The 12,261-nt window shown below is 31.3% G+C and overlaps 4 non-coding genes across 4 annotated transcripts; 2 read left to right on the top strand and 2 right to left on the bottom strand.

Moving 5' to 3' along the window:
• Positions 1-207: 207 nt before the first annotated feature.
• On the bottom strand, positions 208-326 carry LOC124539131. Its single transcript, XR_006967015.1, has one exon. It is a non-coding gene; the product is annotated as a 5S ribosomal RNA (ribosomal RNA).
• A 541-nt stretch (positions 327-867) lies between these two features.
• Positions 868-939, bottom strand: Trnah-gug. Its single transcript has one exon. It is a non-coding gene; the product is annotated as a tRNA-His (tRNA).
• Positions 940-1,879: 940 nt separating this feature from the next.
• On the top strand, positions 1,880-1,998 carry LOC124539128. The gene has a single exon (XR_006967012.1). It is a non-coding gene; the product is annotated as a 5S ribosomal RNA (ribosomal RNA).
• A 6,047-nt stretch (positions 1,999-8,045) lies between these two features.
• On the top strand, positions 8,046-8,164 carry LOC124539120. The gene has a single exon (XR_006967005.1). It is a non-coding gene; the product is annotated as a 5S ribosomal RNA (ribosomal RNA).
• The last annotated feature ends 4,097 nt before the right edge of the window (positions 8,165-12,261 follow it).

Here is a 12,261-nt window from a genome sequence, read left to right as displayed (position 1 = left end):
TGAAAAGCAAAAAAAGGTATTGGTTACATTTACACAATAATGATGTCCTAACCTTACTAATTTTATTTTACAACTTCAGCACCAAAATTAGCTAAACTAAATATCCAATTAATAATATAATAGCCATTTACTTTGTGATCATTATTTTGATTCTCTTTAATTACAGGAATAATATATATAGTAAAATTTTGCTAAAAATACAAAAAAGGCCAACGACACGCGGTGTTCCCAGGCGGTCACCCATCCAAGTACTGAACGCGCCCGACGTTGCTTAACTTCGGTGACCGGACGAGAACCGGTGTATTCAACGTGGTATGGACGTTGGCGAGTGTGGCAAAGAAAATAACTTTATTGTGTCTCATGTACCAAAATTATTGATAAATAAAGGATAACTTCCAGACACCGCACTGCTTAAAAGAACTATTATAAATATTTATTTTTGAAATAACGATTATTGTATCTAATATGAATGAATATAGTATTAGTTATTTAGAATATTAATTACGACGACGCTTACGATTACGAAATATATATATTTTTTAACATTCGTATTTTAAAAGCCTATAGGACCGCTGCGAATCCATCCGGATGAAACTACATTTCTTTAATTTCCGCTTGTAGCGCCATCTCCCGGGTGCATCTTAAGCCGTAAACCATACGTAAGTATGTACTTATAAAATACAAAACAATTTAATACAATTTCAAACATTAAGTTGGAGTTCGGTTACAAACGTAGCAAAGATTTGTAGGTATATTAATGTAGTTGGTATGTACAAAATGGTATACATTTAACTTTCAGATATTTTTAAATATAAAATATTTAAAAAATAATCAAAAATATGCTCCGCCGTAACAGTGTTCGAACACTGCCGTGACCAGGATTCGAACCTGGGTTACTACGGCCACAACGTAGGGTCCTAACCACTAGACGATCACGGCTATCGGAGCGATGAGTGGCCCGTTGAAATAACAAATCATTTGAATGAAGTATTGATGCGACATCTTTCTCTTTCATTTGTATGAAATTTGAAGGAGAAAGGAAGTCATGCGTTTGTTGAGTTATTAATAGTCCCACTATTAACCAATGTTCTTATTTTAAACATATATCTTTTTAAATCGAATAGTCATTTATTTTTATATATAAACGTAATAAATTTTAAATATTAACATTTGTATTATGTTAACAGAAAAGTCATATATTGTGCCTACATCAGTAATACTTACTAGCAAAGCGTTCTGACTTAAACTAAATTAAATAATAAAATAAAAAAAAAAAACAACAAAAATTTATTTGAAAACATAAATAGGTATTCTGTTTCTGGTATCAGAGCTAAGATAGGTAACATATTTTTTTTATCTTTATCATTAGCTATAATGCTGAAAAGATATTATTAATTTTTTATATGCTAGATAAATACAACACAAAACAATACACGCTATAGATAAAAGAATACCACAATCGTCCACAAACAATCAATTATTCGAATTAATGATCAAATTATTTTGGTTTGGTGATAGGTACAGCTACACTCATTCATTTAAACCATTTTTTTACCTATCTCTAACATATTAAGGGTCAGTTTCGTGTGTGAATTGATTTGATTTCGTTGCCTGTTTTATTTATTTTCTAAATTGTCGTCAAATTACATCAGCAATTTGTGACACGTGACTAAAATAAAGAAAATAAAATGGTGGAAATATTTAACGAGATGGCGGCTAATGTATTATTTAAGTATATTAGTAATAATATTATCTGTTACGTACTATGTACTTACCTATAATAAACTTTTCATATGTATTTATGATCATATTTAATATTTCTATAGCGATATATTCCAATGGCAAGCGGGATCTATTTGAAAAATTTGTCATTTTCATAGCCAACGTCCATACCACGTTGAATACACCGGTTCTCGTCCGATCACCGAAGTTAAGCAACGTCGGGCGCGTTCAGTACTTGGATGGGTGACCGCCTGGGAACACCGCGTGTCGTTGGCCCTTTTGACAATTTATTTTAAATACCACATTTTTTTATATGTACCCATAAAATATAAAACATTAATTAGAGAAATATATTAATCTGAAGTTATACTACACTATACTACTATAATACACATCATACACTGACCCATTAAACAAAGACCGTGCATACTGTGAATAATTTACCCAATTCCCCTCTATTTTATGGAACAAGCTCATTTATTAACAAAAACCTTACCTCGTTATGTTCGTCAATTTTCTATTAATGTTGTAATTGGTGACATTGAAGAGTATGTATACATTTTTTTTTGTATTTTTTTTATACTATTGTAATAAGGTACGGCCTCTATAAGAATCATTTTAAGCACACTGGTATATTATAAAAAAAGTAAATTTTTAGTATCAAGACATGTAGACGGTGTGATAACTCCAGTTAATGCAACAACTAATCTACAGTTTATAGTGACTTACGGTTTTAGGTACGAACCATATTAGGAAATATCATACATAGTATAACATTTCGATTTTCAAAAATTTACAAGAGCTTTTTGGTTCAAGAGTAATTATTTTTTCTTATAACTGAAGTTTATAATATGTTAAATCATTTTATCGGCTAGACTTGCATTTTATTTATGTTTACCCAACTAACCAGACCGAACGAACGTCAAATCATCGGAGACGCAAACTACTGTTATAAATAAAGCAACAAAATTTATCGAAAACCATTGCTTCTCTTTACCTTTCACAGCGGGATGGTTATGGGCCAAAGTTGAGAAGCCGTGGCATTTACCAAAATAGTTTTGCATCCCAGAAAATGATTTATGTACCTTATGGCATTGTAATAAGGATGATAATTATGATTTTAAGAATGAAGTAAATGCAAGCGATGTAGTTGTTATGATATAATGTGGCCATTTATAACGTATTGTGTTCTGATTGTGTACGTCACAGCAGACTAGTTTTCTTCGATGGATGATGTTCATATGAGAGTAGGAAATGGTTATGTCCCAAGATCTGAAGCCAAGTTTGAAACGTTCAAATGGGTCGGTGTTATCGCTACGTTACTCCGGTTTATTGTCTTCGAATTCTCTTTCGAGCGTGAAATCTGACGGTTATGGAGACGCCGAGGATATTTCAAATGGATTTATTCTGATGTCGAAAGTTTATGGTGCTAGCAACACTGGACAATATTTTACTGTTTTTACAAAGTAACATCTTAATTTACTCCTGAAATATTGTTTGTAATAACACCTCGCTGAACATATCTATATGTATTTCTTAATTTGTCAATGGTCAAATATCATGTAAGTAAACAAAAATAATATCGATGTCGATCGATCGACGAGTCCCCATTTAAAGAAATTTTATCAAAAAGATTTCATTGAGATGGCAACGGCATTATAAAACCGCGAACAATGGATACAATCCACAACCTTGGATTAACAGCCGTATTTATTTGAGCGATTCAATTTTTGATATCGGTTGAAATTCGGCGCCCATATCCTATAGAAAATACACCCCTCAAAGTGAACGAAGCAAGTATCATTTTAGATCAAACACGTGATAACGGCTATAAGAACACCCCTATTATTTGATACAATAAAAGTGAAGTGTCGACATATTCCGCATTCTGCTGCGAAATTACTGCAAGGATGATTGACCGAACTGATGTCAGATATGAAAGCAGTTCTGAACCGTATTGATAAAGGAATTAAATTCAAAGTTGAATAACATTAAGTGGGATTGATAAGAGATTTTGGGGTGACAGAATGGCAGAACCGCGATATCGCTAGCGATGTAAAGGTCGGTAGGCAGGCAGATACGTACTAATGGTGATTGAGAAAAATATTGCTCTCGTACCGGTCCAAATAACTCGTGGATGTCTTCATGAATATTGAAGATATATCTTCGATATTTTATTTGATTGTACTTTTAGTAGCCCAGACTACTTTCTTGTTAATGTAAGTCGTAAAATAAACAGAGAAGTTAATCTGCTGTCTGAAGATAGTAATAACGTAATAGACGATATACTTGCAGTGCAAATATATAGTAATATTTTTGATAAATTAATAAAACAAAAAAGACCGCAAAACTTATCTTTTATAAACGGCATTGTAAATAATTATATAAAATACCGACGCAAAATCTAATTTGAATATTAGAATACAATTCACGCATGTATGACACAACACATTAATCGTTGAAGATTACCCTCGGATTATTAATATTCAGTCAACTAGCCGAAAAAGGGGTGACTACATTGGACTGGCGCGTCGCATCCAGGAACGCGTGAATAATCCAGATAATTAATACGAGGAATTATTTCTCAGGAATAACCATTGGATTTATGGGTGTTGAAAGTCAAATTTTTGCCAAAATTCAAATTAAACTCCAAAAACTATATTTTTTGCTTTGACTGCAATTAAGTATTATTTATGACTAGCAAACCGTCCCGGCTTCACACGGGTGCAATGATATGACATCACAGTAGAAATTTCTAAAATTATCAGTGTTTATTTACGAATTTGTCCATATATATAAAAACCTTCTTCTCGAATCACTCTATCTATCAAAAAAACCGCATCAAAATCCGTTACGTAGTTTTAAAGCATAGGATACACACATACATTGGGACAGAAAAGGTGACTTTGTTTTATACTATGTAAAGATTTTGAAGATGCTCATTATGACTTAAACTTCCTGATATACTATTTACATTTTTTATGGTACAAATTAAATAAGTATATGTGCACATTTGATAGACATATTAACTATCAGTCCATCAAATTTTACCCCAATATTATTCCCTTTTTAAATGTAATCTAATTAGAAACATAATCCAGCACTTTATCGTACCAAAATAAGCTAACAAAATTGGTATCTTTTTTTCTTACCCTATTTGAAATTTGAGGTATCGCTTTTATCTAAAATCTGTCGTCAGTAAATATTTTTTTATATAGGGATGAGGTTACGTTAGAGGGACGCGAGTTAGTTTAATATTTTCTTTTATGGATATTTGAATATTATTAATAGTATATGTAGATAATTTATTTAATTTAGATATAATTGTTATTAAACTGTTAACTAATACTGTGTTATAAGGATATTCATTTAACAGCATGTAATTAAGGATTTATTTGTGACAATAGAAAAAATAATTAGAACTGGAAACACTTTAAATTGCTGATGAAATGGGTGACATACCACATCAGAGTGTAGATAAGTATCTAATAATTATAATAATAAATATTATTAAGAATTTTAGTAATATTATGATATATCAATGAAATTATATAATGTAGAGTTAACAAGAAAAATAGCCTGACCAATTAATTATTATCTTTAACGTAAGGATATCGTTATTAGATATGATTGTCATCTCTACACATTCCTAGATCTGTGCAAATCTGAAGCTGCCAGGGGTGAATACATTACGATTTCCAATTTGAAAATTGTCAGACCTAATATTGCTTTCGACAATCGAATAACGTAATCGCGTTAGAGTGTGATTATTTCCAATTAGTTATATGATAAACAATTTAAAAACTTTCGGGGATTTATCATTCAATTAAATATTCACTTACTGTTCAATTTGTATAGACCGATATATCTATACGAATGAGACATTTTAGAACTACTTATTTAAAACATCATATCAATTATTATCATTAGTTTTTTTTTAAATGTAACTTTTTTGATGTGATGTGACATTTATATTTCAACATCAAATTTTAAGGCCTCTTTACGTAACGTCACGCAAAATAAAAATTCAATCCCTTTCGAGAAGGTACTAAGTGCCACATCTTTTCTTCAGTAGATATTTGTACAAATCGTGCTACTGAATTTTACGCCAGTTTCATTCACAATGACTTGAAATCTCAAATTATTGGTTCTGATGACAATAAAATAGGGTCAGTTGATTATCGTCACACTAGCAAGCGAGAAGCGAATCCGTCCGTTTATAGTGGGTATTCCGGTGTACCGGGGCGCACTTGGCACCGGCGAGTCCCATATACCCCCCTCACGTGGGAGAAACGCGTACTGCGTCATTCCAGCCCGAAAAAAAGAGGATACATTGGTCATACGGTAGCATTTAGACGTTGAGCTTGAGCTGAATTATGCATTAAAATTAACAATTAGCCCACATTACACGACAAGTCACATTAATATGACAAAGTATCACATCCATTAGATCGTTAATGTCCACAAATTGCTCTAAAACAACATCAATCTCACAGTTAATTATAATGACGTGACGCTTTGAAAATAATTAGAATTTACTGGTTCGGTACACGCAACTATTTGTCGACGTGACCACTATAATACGTACTTAATGTAATTTAGGAAATACTAGTAGTCGCCCGTGGTTTCGCTTGCGTTTTAGGATGCTGGTTGCCAAATTTTAGGCAAAAACTTAGAGTTCAAATTTGCTTCATACCGATTTTCATCAAATTTGTTTTAACGTTATGGTCGTGAAAGAGCGACAGTCAGACATACATACTTACTTTATCATTTATCATATTAATAAAAATTACACAAGCAGTGGATAAAATAATCATCAATCTCAAATGATAATTAGTAAATATTAAGGATTGTCCTAATTGTCTATAGGAGTGCTTTGTAGAAGTCCTACTTTGTAGATGTTACCTACGAGTCATATTTTTTTTTTTTTTTTTTTTTTATGGTATAGGTTGGCGGACGAGCATATGGGCCACCTGACGGTAAGTGGTCACCATCGCCCATAGACATTGACGCTGTAAGAAATATTAAGTATTCCTTAAATCATCAATGCGCCACCAACCTTGGAAACTAAGATGTTATGTCCCTTGTGCCTGTAGTTACACTGGCTCACTCACCCTTCAGACCGGAACACAACAATACCGAGTATTGTTATTTGGCGGTAGAATAACTGATGAGTGGGTGGTACCTACCCAGACGGGCTTGCACAAAGCCCTACCACCAAGTAAATGCTACCGCAAATGGCAATATTTAGTATACTTTCTGGTTTGAAAGGTGAGTGAGTCAGTGTAATTCTAGGCCATAATAGGAACATAATATCTCGTCTCTAAGAAAGTAAGTAGAAAGTAAGTAGTCTGTAAGAAGTGGTTTGAACATTATGTATAAATGCCATAAATAAACATATATACTGTCAATCAAATGTTATCTTATTAGGAAACAGATTTGTTTCTTAAGGACATAGCAAGCCTTAGTTAATCATTTTACAATATTTTACACGTGGACTTATCTGACAGATCTTCAGTGATGATTTTTAACTCTTAAAAATAAGTGAATTTCTCTTAACAGCATCAGACATTTACAGCATCGAGTTTCGTCGTCGAGTTTCGAATGCGATCTCCCAGAATAGTTCCACGGCATGTAATCATGTTCTAATCTGTATGCACTTATAATTAACTGTCATACACATCCAATATTCTCATATAGACAATTGCGTCACAATTGTTAATCAGTCGATGTTATCTGCAACTAATTAGTTATAATATCACTTGCTTAATTGCCCCTAATTAACCAATCTTATCTATTGTAATTCATAACGCGGATACCATTGATTATATTAAGTCCGAATCATTTATTTTTAACGTTTATCTATAACTAGCAAAAGGCCCCGGTTTCGTACAGGTGCAATAATGATACTAAATATAATAGGTACATATTTGTTTATTTATAACATCACATTAGAAACTCCTAAAATGATCAGTGTTTTATTTACTATATTGCCCATGTTTTATATACAAAAAACTTCCTTTCGAATCACTCTATTTAAAATAAAAACGCATGAAAATCCGTTGCGTAGTTTTAAAGGTTTAAGCATACATAGGTATATAGGGACAGAAAAAGCGATTTTGTGTTATACTATGTAGTGATATATTTACAAAGAATTAAAAAATGTAAAGATTTTGCTTATTATTTGATTTTTTATTGAAATGTTTTTAATATTATAATTTTATTGTTTTTAATTAATCTCGGCATAGATTTATTTCTTGTTTAATTGAACTATAAGAAGTCGCGTTTAGCACAAGATGTTTTAAAAATATGTTATCATCATCGCCAACGTCCATACCACGTTGAATACACCGGTTCTCGTCCGATCACCGAAGTTAAGCAACGTCGGGCGCGTTCAGTACTTGGATGGGTGACCGCCTGGGAACACCGCGTGTCGTTGGCCTTTTTGCATTTTTATATAATTTCTCTGATTTACGTTATATTTTAAATATTTTTATTTTTGTACAATAATTTTTAATTCATTATTTATAAATTATTATTAATGCAAATTAGTGATATTATTAATAACTTGGTAAAAGGGTTTTATCAAAATTCGTCTAGATATATGTTACAATCTTATCAGTTATTGGTAGAGCAAGTGATCTACCAGGCTTATTTTAAGGTCAGAGGCCGTAAATTTAGAGTTCCCGAGGTTGATACAAGATATTTTTTACTATTATTACCTTACAGCGTCATAGACCATTAAAAAAAATCACAAAATATTTTGAATTTAATAATGTCCTAGTCTAATTAAAAATAGTATTGTTGTGACTAATTACAAAATAAACGCTTTCAGTACTCATTGTGCTGGATAATCTATAGTACCTATAACAATAACAATCTTAGGTTAGATTCATTAATACGAACATGAACAATAACATAATATTCCTTTATGGAATATTAAGGAAATAACTAAATTGACGGGGTCAAGTTTCAATGGCATCAAAAACCAAAAACACCACCCAAAGGACCGCTTTGCATAAAGACCGTCAGACATAAAATCTTACGACATTCGCGAACTATTTTAAAAGTATCCCTAACAATAGATACATCAAACGATTTTCGTCCTTAAATCAAAGACATACGATACACAATTCAAAAGTTGCAAAGCAAATTAAACTTTGCCAGGATTTACTAAAATCATTACAGCGTAGCTATGAAACGAACCAAACAATTCAATGTAACAGCTCTACTGATATTTCAATCATATTTCATTTACATTACCCCATTTTTGTACTTTATTTCATACATTCCCTTGAGAAACCAGCGATGAATATCGTACAGGCAATAATCCACACGAATGATGCGCACTGGGTTCTACTATCAATTGTCTGAATACCCTCGGTTTAAATTAAACGGGACAATGGTCAATGGTCAACGTAACTGCGTTGATCCTAAGTTATGTGAAGATTAGCTCTATCTTAATATCTGGTGCATTAATGAGGGTTAGAAGTGTAGTAGATACGGGTGTGATTGAGTTAATGAAACGACGGTGTGATATCCAAGATTTATGATTCGATTGAGCTATCATTGTTTAATTAAACGTGTGTTGGCATTTATATGTGAGATTTCTCTTGTTTGTTTTTTGTAAACATATATTTGTCTTATAATAAACATTCTCGCCTCTGAAGTTCTTTATCATTCGTTATATAGAAATATATTTCTTACCTAACCGTATAATAGATTTCAGTACTTTTTATTTTTATATTCATTCAATAAAAAACATTTTTTTTTATATTGGAATTAATCAACGATAAAAATAAAACAATAATTATATACTAAAACCACAAGATTACAAAACATTGCTATTTAATTTTGTCAGGCGTTTTTTCCATGGTGAAAGTACTTTTTAAGGTCTACGTATATCTGTTATGAGGAATGTAAATCTAATTATTTAATACAGTTAATTATTAATTAATATCTCAATATTAAATAAAGTGATTATACAAAGTTCTAAAAACTTTAATATATTACAGTTATTTATCACGAGACTCGCAAACAATACGTTCGTCGATAATGTCGTCATTTCGAGCTCCATCGAATAAAAATGAAAAACATGGTAAATATCCCGTATTTAATAACTGCAATAATAAAAATAACCATGTTCACTTGAAAACTTTAATATATTTAACATAAAGTGCATGGCCGTTCTTACCTTCATACAATAGGATAAATACTAAATCTGCAACAAAACATTTCATTTGAAATTAATGATATCTATTTATAATTCATTGTGTGATCTTATTTTACTTGTCAACGATGAGAACTGTTATCTATTGTGAATGCGAAAAACCTTATATTTTTGCACGTAAGGATGAAATTGGCTTAGCAAAATTTTCAGCGGTATGATATAATGCAAGATGAGATACTGTCCAGGAGTTAATAGTCAAAATAACAAGTTTCTTTTGATGCGTCTTCGTGATAAATTGAAAGCATATTTCACTGTACAATTAACACCGAAATTCATACTCTGATATGAAAAGAGATGTTGGATCTGATATACATTTATGTATATTCACAAAATAAACATTTATTACACTTACACAATAAAACAGCATATTGTCAATGAAAAAAAAAACAAGACTGTTTTAAATGATTGAATTTTTACAGTGATAGTATGGATGCTTCATCGTCATCATACATACATAAATTCGGAAATCATAATTTCTTTTCATAATACATATATTTCTTTTCATAATACATATATTTTTTTATAACTCAAGCGTGAAGCTAGACCCAGTCTGTCTGTTAGTCTATCACCATGCTGTATTTCATGATCCGTTACAGTTAGATTTAAGATTTTCACAGATGAAGAATATTTTCACAGCTGTTTCCGTTGTAACAACATTACTAAACATCAAAAAATATGTATAAGGGAGGCTCCCATACAACAGAAAATACCGCGGAACCCTTCGTGCTCAAATCGGACTCGGACTTGTCCGGTTTTCAACCGACTTCCAAAAGGAGGAGGTTATCAATTCGTCTGTATTTTTTTTTATGTTTGTTACCTCATAACTTTTCACTGGGTGGACCGATTTTGATAGACAGTATATCTATCAAAAAACAATACGAGAATACTTTAACAAATATGTTTTTTACAAATTACCTTTTACACAATAATATACTGGATCAATCAAGGGGCTCGTATCACTTCTTTCTTTTGATTGTTGGGGCAAGGGCACCATGGCTGAAACCGGCTCCAAATATACCAATAACTATAACTACATGATATAATCGTTAATCGACTTTTAAGTAGTCTAATATTTTTCATTTCATTTAACTTAGGAAGACTCTAAAAAATATGTTGAATACGCAATTATTTTTATTACTTTTTCGTGCATATTCATTTGTTTTAAAATAGTGTTTTGTTTGAAGTCGGTTTTTCTTTTTGTTAAAATTTTATTTATTAGAGTAGCTTTGTAATATATATTAATAATAAAAATGCGAAACGAATTCTGCCTGTTGACAAACTATTGAATTGATTTTGATGTAATTTGAAGAAGCAAGTTTGAACTCCATGAAAATACTTTGTATGCCTCATCTGGCGATGAACCCGATAGCGAGAGAACGAGATAAATAAGTACGGGACTAATAGTTGATTAAATTACCAACCCTAATTTGTACCCGTCTTTAATTGTTTGCCTATTAATTTTTCGTTGAAATTATAATTTCTTTAGAAATTAATTACATTCCTATTCAACACAACATTCCAAAATCATAAACATTAATGTAAAAACAAAACACAAATTCATATAAAAAACGGCTTGTTCGAAATTCAAATTTTTAAATTCTGATTTCTATTTTTTTTCGTAATTAACATCTGTGCCACAATCTGTCATTTGGATTAATTTTAAATCCTAAAACTCATCACTACACCAACCATTGCTAGGCTTCGTTAATTAAGTATAATTTATAATTCCTCTAAACCTAAAGCATAGATTATAAAACCCCCTTACAAATAGAGATGTGCTGATAACTTCAAATCCCGCGGTCTGACAAATGGTGTTAATAAGAAACCTGTCGCGGTGGGATTAGGCCGTGTTAATTGCAGTTACCGCGTCACTAGTGATGTACCCTAATATCGATATACTGCGATTTGCGCAAAAACATTTTCTGATATCTATCATGTATTTAATATTATTATGTACATTACACACTAGTGAAGTTATTAATTTATATTTAAGTCTATTTAATATGTACCGTAATTTGTATTCATATATATATACATACATACAAATTTAATCATATAGTCATATCGAATAATTTAATTCATTAAGAAATTATATGCCAGTCAAAGGTAAATTTAAACAGTGGTTTTAAATTTTATATTTGTCATGATATTTTGTTTTTCATATACTTACACATTAAATTAAAAACTTTTATCGATATCAAAATTTAAGATCATCACATCACTAAAATATAATTCAAACGCAGTATTACAACGTAGTGTCGTAAGCGGATTACTTTTAAAATTAAAATGGCGGCGCATAATTAAAATAT

Source organism: Vanessa cardui, chromosome 21 (genome assembly GCF_905220365.1).
Source record: "Vanessa cardui chromosome 21, ilVanCard2.1, whole genome shotgun sequence".
In the NCBI taxonomy this organism is placed as follows: domain Eukaryota; kingdom Metazoa; phylum Arthropoda; class Insecta; order Lepidoptera; family Nymphalidae; genus Vanessa; species Vanessa cardui.
Note: the sequence above shows the minus strand (reverse complement) of the source record. Positions and strands in the feature narration are given on the sequence as shown.